We start from the raw sequence: 14,858 nt of genomic DNA on the forward strand, positions 1-14,858 counted from the left end.
ATCCTTCATTGTACTTCCCAATCTGAACCTAACAGATCATGCCACCATTTTGGGTGTCTTGTACACAATGTATGAAGAACCCCATACAAACACTAAGTTGGAGCTATGTCTCCTTAAAATGCTAGAATTCCACAATGTCTCTTTGGCTGTGCAAGCCATCCCCATCCTTCATACCAGTCTCTCACACACTCTCGCTCAATTGCAGCACCGTACCGTAATTGAGACAATTGGCTGTACTGAGGAAGGAACGTCCTCTCACCATCAACTAATGGCTCCACTTTGACGGAGGGAATACCCAGCTCCGATTAGTGAGAAGAGCACTCTCGGTGGACTGGCCACGTGACGTGCAAGGCGTTAGTTCTGGGAGAGGATGAAGGGAGCCCGTATATACGGACAGTCAACAATGGTGTCCATGGCAGGATGAGGTGCAAGTGGTGAGGAGAGGAGCAGACACGCTTCAGAGTCCTGACAGAGAGAGATAGACTTGCTTTGGCAATGTAAACATATGTTTCCCATGCCAATAAAGCCCTTTGAATGTAATTGATAGGAGAGGGGGAGAGGCAGAGAGAGAGAGACAGAGATAGAGAGAGAGGGGGTAAGAAGAGGAGATGGAGAAAGAAAGAGTAAGAGGGGAGGAGGGGAGAGAGGAGGTGTAAGAGACTTAGAAAGAGGGTGGGGTGTTGGGATGCTTCAGGAAGATCAAAGGAAATCACATCAATGGAAGGTTGTATCTTTTTCGGCTGTGATGCACTGCAATGCCAATAGAGAGTGAGGGGTGAATTTCTGTCGGCATCAAGATAGACGAAGCCTTCTCATTTAGCTAGCTAAAACCATTTCTCTTCATTTCTCTCTTTAGTCCTTAGCATAATCATATTATTTATCATCACCATATTAGTGGGGCGGCAGGTAGCCTGTGGTTAGAGTGGTTAGAGTGTTGGGCCAGTAACCGAAAGGTTGCTGGATCAAATCCCTGAGCTGACAAGGTAAAAATCTGTCGTGCTGCCCCTGAACAAGGCAGTTAACCCACTGTTCCTCGGTAGGAAGTCATTGTAAATAAGAATGTGTTCTTAACTGACTTGCCTAGTTAAATAAAATGAATCACTGCTTATCATACAGTTGACTGAGCAGATTCATTCCTCAAGACCAACTGGCCATGTGAGTGACTGACCATTATTCTGCCTTTCAACCAGCCTATGCACCTTCTGGCTATTTGCAGCGGATTGTAACCTGCCGGTGGGGAAAAGAAGTGGCCCTGGTGCACACACTTCCATGTTAAACGATGCCTCGATAGCGACTTCCCTCATTACACATGATGACAATGAACCAGAAGGTTACTGAGGGAATCTAGACCAGCCTGACCTATTTTACTGTGGAGCGCAGATGCTCTTTTGTCATACTGGGAAGAAGGAGAGGAGAGTGGAGGGGAGGAAAGGAGGGGAGATGGGAGAAGAGGAGAGGAAAGGAACGTTGATTTCCAGTGTAGTCCTTCAAATCGTTTGGAGAAAATATGTATATTTTATTCATCTTTGTTCAATTGTATTCTTCATAAAATAAAATAATGCCACGGAATTCTAAGCAAATCTTGTCTGCTCAATGAACTAGTGTAGCCCACAGCCATTTGGCATAGCCACATTAGGACTTAACATAAGGACAACTCAGAGTATGCTATTCTGTTCTTCTGAAATAGACAACATTTTCTTCATATCATCCTTCTTTAGACCTGTTTAAAATAAATAATGGATTTATTGTGAAGCTGTAGGCTATATTATATTGATTTATTAGACATTTAAAATGGCTTGTAGGCTGTGTGTGGAAGCCAGGAGATGCTAAATGCGTTTATGTTAATTAACGGTCAATTACCGTGAGACCGACAGTTATTTGCTTGACAATCACCGGCTGACAAAATTTCGTGACCGTCACAGCCCTAGGTACAGTGGCTTGCGAAAGTATTCACCCCCCTTGGCATTTTTCCAATTTTGTTGCCTTACAAACTGGAATTAAAATATATTTTTGGGGAGTTTTGTATCATTTGATTTACACAACATGCCTACCACTTTGAAGATTATTGGGAAACAAACAAGAAATAAGACAAAAAAAACTGAAAGCTTCAGCGTGAATAACGATTCACCCCTTCCCAAAGTCAATACTTTGTAATACCACCTTATGCAGCAATTACAGCTGCAAGTCTCTTGGGGTATGTCTCTATAAGCTTGGCACATCTAGCCACTGGGATTTTTGGCCATTCTTCAAGGAAAAACTGCTCTAGCTCCTTCAAGTTGGATGGGTTCTGCTGGTGTACAGCAATCTTTACGTCATACTACAGATTCTCAATTGGATTGAGGTCTGGGCTTTGACTAGGCCATTCCAAGACATTTAAATGTTTCCCCTTAAACCACTCGAGCGTTGCTTTAGCAGTATGCTTAGGGTCATTGTCCTGCTGGAAGGTGAACCTCCGTCCCAGCTTAAAATCTCTGGAAGTCAAACAGGTTTCCCTCAAGAATTTTCCTGTTTTTAGCAACATCCATCATTCCTTCAATTCTGACCAGTTTCCCAGTTCACTGAGATTGCACACAGGTGGACTTTATTTAACTAATTATGTGACTTCTGAAGGTAATTGGTTGCACCAGATCATATTTAGGGGCTTCATAGCAAAGGGAGTGAAAACATATGCACGCACCACTTTTTTTCACTTTCTTTTTCAAATTCTTTGAAACAAGTAATTTTTTTCATTTCACTTCACCAATTTGGACTATTTTGTGTATGTCCATTACATGAAATCCAAATAAAAATCTATTTAAATGACTGGTTGTAATGCAACAAAATAGGAAAAACGCCAAGGGGCATGAATACTTTTGCAAAGCACTATGTCCACAACATCCTCTGTAGTATTTTCCGATAGAACAAACCACTATATCCAGTGTGAATCGTTGGTACATCACTGTTCAGAGAGGGTGAGAGAGAGAAAGGGAGAGATGTGCTTCCACTTCAATCAGTCCTGTGTTTTCCACTGCTGTGCACATCTCTGTTGCATCTTAGCTTGAAGGGCATCTGACTTATAACGCTGAGCAGAGCTTAAAGAGTGACAAGGGCAAAGATCAACCTTGATTGGAACACTTCCTTTCTGTAAACATTTACATCAAGATGTGAGCCTATCAGGGCAGACTGAAGATCATTTCTCCAGGTTACGGGTAGTGTTTCACTAGGAATTTCAATACTGCTAGAGATGGAGTTGCATATGGAAGCTTTTTCTGCTCAATGTATTGAGAGCTTTGTTGAGTAGACAAAGCTCCACAAACATGATTTCAACAGGTCGTTGGGCCGACATTGTTTTGAGCCGGTAGGTTCATGTTGGCTAGAGTTTGTGGTACAGTACCTACAGTACAGAGCCCATCATTGTCATCCTTTAATTATATCCACTTTGAAAACACATTGACTTCAGGGTTGCTATCTCCCTATCTTCCCAGATGTATTTCAACCCTACAACTTTGAGGACATTAATCTCATGGAAACGCTTAGAGAACGTTTCAGCACCTACACTTCCATGACGCTCACACAGTTGTTTAATGTCATCAGTCTTTCGGGCACTTCCCCGTCGCTAACGACATCTGACAGGTCCCCCGTAAGAAACTGTTTTCTGAAGGTTAATCATCCCGTTTCCCGCCTGTGGTCCTCTTTGGATCAGACGCTCGCTATCCATTTCCAAGCAGCCAAGCCGCTGACACTTTGAATTCGGAACGCGCCCTTCAGCCACACACTTCTCCATGGTAATTAGGATCGGAGAGAGCAGGAGTGTCAATGGAAAATTTTAAAGTGAAGACGGCGGGTTTGACTGATGCTTCTAATGACCTTCGGTCACCAAGGTGTGTTCTTACAATGGCGTTCGAGGGGGGAATGATGAGGGGTGGTTGAAGGGGAGGATAGAGGGGGTATCATTAATCTATAGGTGACGCCACACAATCTGACACAACGTCGTTCTTTTTCCATCAACAGGAAGTCATAACTCATCTATACCAGAGCCGTCCATGACTTTCGGTGGTTCATTTTTGACGGACAAGGATATATAAAGCCGTTAATCACTGTCATAACTATATCGCTGTTACCACAGTCATTAAGATGGATAGAGGTGATTGGCACTACTTGATTTGATATGGTTCATAATAATACAGTAAGATTGATGTGTGGATTGAACCTAATGTTTTGTTCACATAATAGGCTACGATTGATGTAATGTGCCATGACAACGGAAGAGGATGGTTACACCGCGAATGCTTTAACAGTGTTGAAATGAATTGATTGATTCAGGGACGGTAACTTTATTTTGTTAAGTGGGAAAGCGGAAGCATATTTCAGCTAATTAACACCGGAATGGCTAATTGATCCATGATCTGCCCTGTCTGCTCTCAGGTCTAACACAGATAATCAGGTATTTTAGATATACTGTAACAACCATAGCTACTGTTGGAAAAGTGCTGATGTATTTTACAGTGATTCTACATTGTCAAAAGTATAATGTTCTCTGGTAGCTAAGACGTTGTTACAGAGGTGGAACCACAGGTCCCAGAGGGGTGGGGCATTTTTCTTTCAGACTCTATAGCTATGACAGTGATTAAATCAGTTGTGGGGTATAATGGGACAACAACAAAAATGTTATCAGGTCACATGGTTTTAAAAAAGAATCCTGGAAAAACTGGTTCTTGGGAGGATGAAAATCTTGTACTTGTTCATATGAATTATATTTTAAAACTAGTCTAAAAGGGGCTTCCTCTACAAACACAGAGACAACAACTGTGATTGGACAATAGAACTCAATAGTGTAGGCCTATGCAAATATGCAGGGCTATGCACCTACGCAGGGCTCCCGAGTGGTGCAGCGATCTAAGGCACTGCATCTCAGTGCAAGAGGTGTCACTACAGTGCCTGGTTCGATTCCAGGCTGTATCACATCCGGCTATGATTGGGAGTCCCGTAGGGCGGCGCACAATTGGCCCAGCGTCGTCCGGGTTTGACTGGGGTAGGCCATCATTGTAAATAAGAATTTGTTCTTAACTGACTTGCCTAGTTAAATAAAGGTTAAATTTAAACAATAAAAAATAAAAGGATCGGATGTCATCACTATTATGTTGATTGATTCATTCCAGTTAAACATTTTGGATGGAAAAGTTATAGGCAGCCTAGCCAGCCCAAGTTTGAATATAAACCAAATTTGATCACATACTGTACACATTTTCTCCTAACACAAATAAATGGATTATAAATACATAACATTACCACTTTATTTACCCTGGCCAGGTGGACAGGGTGCATAGGCTGTATGCAGCTTCTGTTATTAGTAGCCCAGTCATGTAACATATATGGAAAGAGTTTTTGCATGTGTCTGTCAGGGCGATGTGTTATCATGTTTGCTAAATAAATACCGGAGGAAAGTGGAAAGCGCGCTTGAGTGCGCGTTGTGCCTGGCCCACGCGGCCCGTGATTTCCGTAAATATGATTGGTCAAGCACGCACCGAACCTGCAGCACTCCGATGTGAAGGACAGATAAATTGCGAGTTGACAAATCATGAAGCAAATCAGTCTAAAAAAACAGTACTTTGTCCCTCTTTTAATGCCTTTGCTTCAAAATGTTGTACTGATTGAAAAGGGAAAATGTCTGCTCGCCACACGTTTCTTTCGACGGCCCTGTGTTGTTGGTAGCTGTTTAGAGGATTATTAAAGCTTAGTGTGCCTTTAATGTAATGGCAACGCTCAACATCTTGCCACATAATAATAAACTTACCAGAGTCTGGCATCACAACTTATTTTACAACTGATCACCAATAAGGGTTATACTGTTAGTGCTGTCTTATTTTCCTGAAGGAGAGAGATCCAGTAAGGGTTATACTGTTAGTGCTGTCTTATTTTCCTGAAGGAGAGAGATCCAGTAAGGGTTATACTGTTAGTGCTGTCTTATTTTCCTGAAGGAGAGAGATCCAGTAAGGGTTATACTGTTAGTGCTGTCTTATTTTCCTGAAGGAGAGAGATCCAGTAAAGGTTATACTGTTAGTGCTGTCTTATTTTCCTGAAGGAGAGAGATCCAGTAAAGGTTATACTGTTAGTGCTGTCTTATTTTCCTGAAGGAGAGAGATCCAGTAAGGGTTATACTGTTAGTGCTGTCTTATTTTCCTGAAGGAGAGAGATCCAGTAAGGGTTATACTGTTAGTGCTGTCTTATTTTCCTGAAGGAGAGAGATCCAGTAAGGGTTATACTGTTAGTGCTGTCTTATTTTCCTGAAGGAGAGAGATCCAGTAAGGGTTATACTGTTAGTGCTGTCTTATTTTCCTGAAGGAGAGAGATCCAGTAAGGGTTATAATGTTAGTGCTGTCTTATTTTCCTGAAGGAGAGAAATCTAGTAAGCGACTAATCTTTTTTGTCAGCTTAAATAAAAGTGCCATAATTTACCTTCATTCTTTCATTTGGTGAATAATTAAGTGATACTGTGCTTCTGCTTTGCCCTCCGTAATGATGGCAATAATTCATGTTATGCTGATGAGCCCACAGAAAGAGTTGCATAATGCATTTCAAATGGCTAAATGATTACATCTTCAGATGAATGGAGTGAACTGTGAACAACGGTATGTTTTCTAACTGCGATAAATGCATTAGAGTAAATGTAAGAAAGACCTCCTCGAATGCGGAATCACCCACAGAATCCCACTAAATTGCCTGTGCCTGGTGGATGGGATGTGAAATAGATTTCAAACAGTTTAATTTATCACTATTATAAAGGGTTTTTCATAAAGTGATGAAAGATCATCGGCAGGCCACCTGTTTAAGGAGTTCCTGTTTGTGTGCATGTGTGTGTGCGTATGTGTGTTTGCGCGTACATGCATCTTTGTGCATGCTTGTGTCCCTCTTACAGTGAGTCAGCCCTGTGGATTTCTGTCTTGTGTGTACTCTGACTGATATGGCCCCTGGGTGACAGGCATGGGTGTATAAGATATTAACAGCTGTGATTCTCAGGGGTCAGAGCCTGAGGTGACAGTGCACATGCTGGGGTTGAGACAGGCAGACAGACTCCCTCCTGCCACTTAGAGCGCCGTGAAGAAAGGAGCTCCTCTCTATTACCCAGAATGCATTGTTGTCTGCCAGTTCTCAGTCAGGGTTGGTGACAGGGCTGCAGTAAGGTGGGGCAACAGTCTCTCTCTCCTTGTCTATGTCTGTCTCTCTGTCTCTCTTTCTCTATTTATTCAATATCTCCCCCCCTCTCTCACTCACTCCCTCTCACTCTCTTTCGTTCTATTTTTAATTGTCTCTACTCTTTACATACCTAGTCAGTATGGTTCTATGATTGACAGAGAGGCTGATAGGTAGATGGCAGGTTCTTGGCTTGCACTAGAAATGGCTTCGGCTAGGAAGTGGTTCAGAATGGATTACAAGACATGTTGTGGAAAAACAACATTTATTTTTTACGTTTCCAGAACACCTAAGTGCACTTTGTATTCTAAAATGACTGTACTCTCAATTACTTTCCCATTTAGAAACACTACACAGGGTTTTAACCTTTATGAGCAAAATAGAGTCTAGCAGTAATTGCAGTAACTTTTCTCTGCTTTTATATATAGGTTGATCTGAAAACCTTTATCAAACTATTGTGTGCACATCCAGATGCTGTCATACAGGCAAGTGTTTGATTCCATTTACTCACTGTTTTTTCCCTCATTTAAAAAAATAAAGGAATCCGGTGCATTATGCTAATCAATTAATTAGACTATTTTATGGTTCTTTAAATACATTAATTTCCCTTCAATTTAATATCATTCACCATAGAAATGAGAACCTGATAGCAATATATGTTTTTTAGTCCTTCATTTTGCATCAGCACTGTCAGCCATAGCAACACATTCATCAACAGAGAAAGGGGGAACTCAATTTGATATGGGAGAATTTCATTTGACCTTTTATGCAGTAAGTGGGTCTGAATGAGAACTGCACATACATCAATAGATTCTCAACCTTCCAAAAGTGTTTATGGTTCGTACAGCAACAGTTCTGCAGAATACTGATCAGATGTTGGCTCTCCGCTTCTACCATATCAACATGAATTTGGCTTGAATTGTATGCAGTTTGGATGAATGAGGCCACATCTGTTCTTTCTTTGGCCACCTTGTTCATTGTTATGACTGCACAATGGAGGTAGAAAGGCTGTTCACAATATCAGGTTTTACTTGTAACAAAAAAATATGCTTTTTAATTTACTTCTGCTGTCCTCCAGGAGTTGCTGAATCGCCTCTCTACTTCAGTTTGGTCCTCAATTCACACACCTTGGTTGGAGAGCGAGGTAGCGGCTGTGATCCCTTACCTTTGCACAGTATCGCTGTATTCGTAAAATATAAATACTATTGTTATTATAGATAAGGCAACGTGCAACTTCTAAGTGCATTTATTCTGCAGAGTATACAAATGTCTCGTACCTTCCCTGTGTTTCTTTCACTCTCTGTCCTATGACTCGTTATACTCTCTTTCGCTCTCTCTCATGATTCACCTCTCTTTATTTCTCTCACTCCCTCTTATCAAATATCCCTCATTCTTCTCTTCTCTCTCTCTCTCTCTCTCTCATTCTAACAACTCCCTTTCTTTCTCCTCCTTTCTTATCACCACTCACCTTGCTGTCTTGTCTTCTGTTTGCAGAGATGGAGTGAAGAGGAAAGAGACTAACGTTAAGGGCAGGAGCCAGCTGTGTGAGGTAAGGAATGACTCAGTGTTTTTCTATTATCAAACCCTTTCTGCTGGTTTGGCCCCTCTGTCTCTGTCTAATCCCATCATTCATAACTGATATAAAGAACCAACATTGTATTTGACTCCCTATGCTGCCTGTACTGTACTAAAACATCTCAGTATTTGGCAGCATACAGTATAATATTGCAACAGAAGGCCCCAGAGTATATATGAAAACACACAGTACAGCACTGTTGTCAATCTACCTGTAATAACCTAGCTGGCTAACACCTTGACTGTTACAATGTTTCAAAGCTGTTTTTCAATCTACCTGTAGCAGCCTATCTACTGTAGCTAACACCTTGTCAATCTAACTGTAGCAGCCTAGCCAGCTAACACCTTGTCAATCTACCTGTAGCATCCTAGCTAGCTAACACCTTGTCAATCTACCTGTAGCATCCTAGCTAGCTAACACCTTGTCAATCTAACTGTAGCAGCCTAGCCAGCTAACACCTTGTCAATCTACCTGTAGCATCCTAGGTAGCTAACACCTTGTCAATCTAACTGTAGCAGCCTACAGTAGCTAGCTAACACCTTGTCAATTTAACTGTAGCAGCCTACAGTAGCCAACTAACACCTTGTCAATCTAATTGTAGCATTCTAGCTAGCTAACACCTTGTCAATCTACCTGTAGCAGTCTAGCTAGCTAACACCTTGTCAATCTACCTGTAGCAGCCTACAGTAGCTAGCTAACACCTTGTCAATCTACCTGTATCAGTCTAGCTAGCTAACACCTTGTCAATCTACCTGTAGCAGCCTACAGTAGCTAGTTAACACCTTGTCAATCTACCTGTAGCAGTCTAGCTAGCTAACACCTTGTCAATCTAACTGTAGCATCCTAGCTAGCTAACACATTGCCCTATAGTGTTACAGTATGGTTGATATGTAATGTGATTGGGAGGAAAAACTATATAAAATCCTATGCTAAGCTACGAGACCATCAGCTTTTGTTTTAGTGAATCAGTGCTTGCATCCCAAATGGCACCCTATTCCATATATAGTGCACTACTTTTGACGAGGCCCCATAGGGCTGTGGTCAAAAGTAGTGCACTATATAGGAAATAGGGTGCCATTTGGAACAAAGATAGTGTGTTGCAGGTAGAAAGGTCATCCATGTTCCATGCTGTAGAGTAAAGCTGAGAGGTATGTTGCAGCCTCCATCATTAGCACTGGCTAACAACAGGGCAAGAGGCGCCTGCCTACCTACCTACTGCTCCAGCCCACTCACATAATTACAGCTGAACACCTTGGCGATACAAGGAGTGAATCATTCTGTCAATCTGCATACGATTGACATTGACTATTGTATGTCAATGAGGTCAGGGATAATTCCACCACCTCCACTGCTACCACTGCTACACGCTACTGCTGTACAGCTAACTGCTATACTACTTCAGTACTAATACGACTAACACTACTTATTATGATAATAATATGGGTAGAAATGATCAGAATTAGTGGTAATCATTCTACTTACACTGAACTATAGTGTTTTATTGAAGACACCGAGCAAATCAGAAATGTACAGCTTCAGCTACCGTTACTAGAGATCAATTTATAATAGAGGAAGATGTATAAAGGCCTACGTCTTTTTGTGAGACTGTGTTCAACACGTCGCTTCACCCTGTGTTCTGTGAAAAGTGGGAGGCTGGGTTAGTCAAACCCGTCTCTGCTTTCGTAGACGCCCATGTTGTCTTGACACAGTCTAATTACCAAAGGCAAACAGCACAGAGAACTTTCAAGAGCTGCCTGCCGCGTTACGTGAATGCAGATATGATTGTGAGGCAACAGCAGAAGAATTCCTAGATACAGTGTGGCGAAGGCCGGTCATGAGTGAAAGCCAGGAGTGCAGTGATCCCAGAATGGGACATAAAAAAGGTCTGAAATCCAGTCAGTGATGCATAGCCTACGTCTGGGAGAGAGAAACCACCACGGCTAGTCCTAGCGGAAGTCATATCGAGTTCAACATGAAGATGTCAGACATTTAAAATAAAATCAATTTATCCAAGGCTTTCATTTATGATGTTGCTCAGAGCAAGACCCTTGTAAATATTCACACCCCTGCGCTAGGCTAATTGTCTGAACAGCCAGAGGATCGGTGCGGGTTTTTCCAAAAGGAAGGGAAACTGTACAAAGACAGTGTTAGGCTACCTATGAATAATGCACACGTCATTAGAGCAGGTTTTAGTACCTAGTACCTACCTGGTCTGACACAGATTCTAACACAGTCTATATTGTGAATAATGGGTGTGTGCGAGCTAAGAAAATGTGCCAGATAAATCCAATCTGTTCTGATTTGTTTGTGCGGTATAAATTAGATTCTCATTGGGTAGAACTAGAATGCAAAAACAAGCATTTCACTAATCTAGCTAAGCAGTGCCTTGAAGTTGCAGATTTTGCAACCTGACTAGAGTCTGATGATAACAGCACAGAACAGTGTGCTTCAGGACTCAGTGTGTAGCAATGCACTTAGCATAATTAAATCAAACATAAACTAATATTGACGTAAGCATCCTCTGAAATATCCAAATAGGATATTTCCTTGTCATTTCCCATGCAAATCATCCCAAATATGTTGAGTTTACACTACTGTATATATGTCAATTCAACTGAAGCAGTAAAGCACCGTATAGTGCTCTGCTAATTGAGTGGTCTTTGGCGGGGATCTGACTCAATTCCTATAGACTACATAATAATTTATCAATGACACCTCAGCAGGTGTTTCATCATGACTCCAGACCAATTTTTCCATCGTCCCCCCTATGAATACATTATGCTTCCAGCCCATACATCTTCCTAGCCCGTCCTTGTGCGTGAACTGAGTAGAGCAGAGTATTACTTTATTAATCCCAACTTGGGAAATTGTTTTATCACAGCATTCATCATCCATAACGTATAAGGACAGGACACAACCAAACAGAAAACATATCAAGACACATGAAAGCACCTGCTCCTTAGCATCCGCAGAAGAACAGCCGGATTCAAGTGCTGTTTTCCATCCCACTCTGGAGGAAAAACCTGCAAGAATACTGTTCACAATAGGAAGACATCATAAAACAGTTAATCAACTGGTTAAAAAGTCTTTGGGTAAAAATGACCATCTAAATCTCTCTGTGGAACGTCTGGACAGGATGAACCTGCCACTGAAGCTGCTCCTGTGTTGCATGATCCATGATCATGTGTGTTTTTGCTTGCAGCTCTTTTATGAACATGTCCTGCATTGATTCCAGGCTGCAGCCAATTGTTGCACTGGATTCCCTGATTATTTTGTCAAGCTTGTTTATGTCCTCCTTGGATAAATGATCTTTCCAGCACACAATGGCATAGCTTACTACATTCATCACGGCACTACTGTAGAACATGCAGAGCCTTTTGTCACGGACATTAAAAGATCTAAGCTTCCTTATAAAGTACAGTCTGGATTGGGCATTTTTGTAGATGCTGTGGAAGTTCTCCGTCCATTTCAGTTTGTTGTCCACTATTACACCCAAGTGCTTGTAAAAGTCAACAACACCAATCTCTCACCATTAATAAAAATAGGATTAAAAAATATTTTTTTTCCCTAAAATCTACCACTAGCTCCTTCGCCTTCAGTACATTAATTGGCTTCACACCATTTCACAAAGGACATATTTGTATCCATGTGATGAGCATCGGTGTGTGTCCAAAATGGCACCCTTTTCTCTATATAGTGCACTAATTTTGACCTGGTCAAAGGTAGTGCACTATATAGGGAATAGGGTGCCATTTTAGATGCACCCCATGCTACTCCACAAGGTGCATTATATCTGGAATAGATATGCAATCTGTGTTTTTGGCAATCAGTGTTTCCGATTGTATTTTTGTTTAATTATTATAATTTGTTCCTTTATTTAAGCAGGGAGTCACCATTGAGAGCAGGGTCTCTTTCACAAGGGAGCCCTGCATATACACTATATATACAAAAGTATGTGGACACCCCTTCAAATTAGTGGATTCGGCTATTTCAGCCACACCCGTTGCTGACAGGTGTATACAATTGATTACGCATACAAGCCTAAGTGGTGTAAAGCTCACCGCCATTGGACTCTGGATCAGTGGAAGCGCGTTCTCTGGAGTGATGAATCACGCTTCACCATATAGCAGTCCGACGGACGAATCTGAATTTTGGCGGATGCCAGGAGAACACTACCTGCCCCATTGTAGAGTGCCAAGTGTTTAGTGGAGGAGGAATAATGGTCTGAGGCTGTTTTTCATGGTTCGGGCGAGGCCCCTTAGTTCCGGTGAAGGGAAATCTTAACGCTACAGCATACAATGACATTCTAGACAATTCTGTGCTTCCAAATTTGTGGAAACAGTTTGAGGAAGGCCCTTTCCTGTTTCAGCATGACAATGCCCCCATGCACAAAGCGAGGTCCACACAGAAACACCAGAACATCTAATTGTAATGTTTTTTGTAGTTGGTTCCAGCAATGAGGTTCTACAAGCAGACTTATCAAGTTCACTCGACACCCGAGTAACCTCAAGAGTTAAGCAACCTTGTGAATGGGTTTGGTATCTCATGTTTATCTATTTTAACAGTGAAGTTAGGTAAGTTGGAAGCTAGTGTAGTAGAGCTTTGTAAAAATTGCATCATATTCCCTATAGTGCACTACTTATTGGGAATCGGGTAAAGTAGTGCACTCTTTAGGGGACATAGTGATGGTCTATGGTGTGTAAACTCCATACAGTAAAGCAGTACAAGGCTTCCTGGGTGGTAAAGTAGCCAACTGCAGCCAATCTCCTGGGATTATTGGTGACTGGATGCTGAGCTAATGGAGTTGTTGGACCCTACTCTGAAATGAACAGCCACTCTCCCACAGGGACCTATGCATTTTTAATTAATTAGTCGATAGTCTCTAATCAATCAGACCTGAATTATAGAGGGAAATTAGAAGGATACACCCTAAATGCCGACCTCTGAGGAAAATCCATTCTGGCATGTATAGGGGTGTGGGGGAGGGAGAGAAAGGGATGCTGTTAAGACTACCGATGTGTAGGAAAGCTGTTTCCCTAACATGTTAAGGATGCATCAGGAAGGAAATGCTAGATGACCGAAGCAAGTCTGACTCAACATATAGTGTTTGTATGTGACAATAAACATATTTTTATGTTTATCTTCTCTGAAAAATGAAGTCATGGAATGCTCTTAGTAAGGGTTGTTGTGGTGATTGTGTGTGATGCCGTCCAACCTGCCATCCACCCATTTCTTGGATGGATAAGTGCCACTGAGTGGATTTCTCTAGTACCACATTCCTGATAAAGGTGCCCTTATAGTAGTGTCAGCACACAAGTAACCATCTGCTGCCTGCCACTCTATTGAAGTGCCAAAATGAACACACACACACACACACACACACACACACACACACACACACACACACACACACACACACACACACACACACACACACACACACACACACACACACACACACACACACACAAACACACACACCAACTAAAAATGACCAATTAAACTATTGAGTAGTACTGGGTGACATGATTCTATTTTCCAGTCTATATGTAGTTACTGTGGAGGGGAAACAACAGCTAAGAACACTTTTAATCTCCTCAGATCAATGGAGCATGGCTGTAATTGGGATAACACAACATACCAGGGTGGGAAACAGGCATTTGAGAAGATTACGCTGGTGTCAGATTAAATGACACAGTGCACAGATTTCATTAGCCGTGCATCAAGCTCCTCTCTTCAATTCCAGGGGGTATAAACACACAAACCTACTGCTCCTGAGATAGCGGGGCAGGAATGTGGGGATGTGATAGTCAAATCCGTTCTCGGGTTTATAGGGGAAACAAAACAAAAAACAAATGATATTTTATTTCATATTGGATTAGATTCCTATAACCCTTTTCTAGGGGACTCAAAGTGCTGTGTACTGTAGATTACGCTGTATGCAATGGGAGAAATTCAAACTACCACTTCAGATGTGAAGGCTAGATTATGGAATCACAGGGTTAAAGCCTGTCTCCACTGTAGCTTGAACCCTTTTTATTGTAACCCACAAAAGCAATTGTAAAGTTGAGTTGAGCTTCAGTCCCAAGGGCTAAAAAGGGTCAGCCGCAAA

General features: G+C 41.8%; 1 protein-coding gene across 2 annotated transcripts in view; it reads left to right on the forward strand.

Moving 5' to 3' along the window:
* Nucleotides 1–14,858, forward strand: part of LOC120051318 (beta-1,3-galactosyltransferase 1-like) — a 126,851-nt gene that overhangs the window by 57,105 nt on the left and 54,888 nt on the right. Inside the window, exons 2-3 of one of the 2 annotated variants that reach the window (XM_038998135.1) lie at nt 8,249–8,314; nt 8,665–8,719. The gene's annotated coding sequence lies outside the window, so the exon portion shown is untranslated. The remainder of the gene's footprint in view (nt 1–8,248; nt 8,315–8,664; nt 8,720–14,858) is intronic. The other variant, XM_038998134.1, reaches the window with a different exon arrangement.

This window comes from Salvelinus namaycush, chromosome 7 (assembly GCF_016432855.1).
Source record: "Salvelinus namaycush isolate Seneca chromosome 7, SaNama_1.0, whole genome shotgun sequence".
In the NCBI taxonomy this organism is placed as follows: domain Eukaryota; kingdom Metazoa; phylum Chordata; class Actinopteri; order Salmoniformes; family Salmonidae; genus Salvelinus; species Salvelinus namaycush.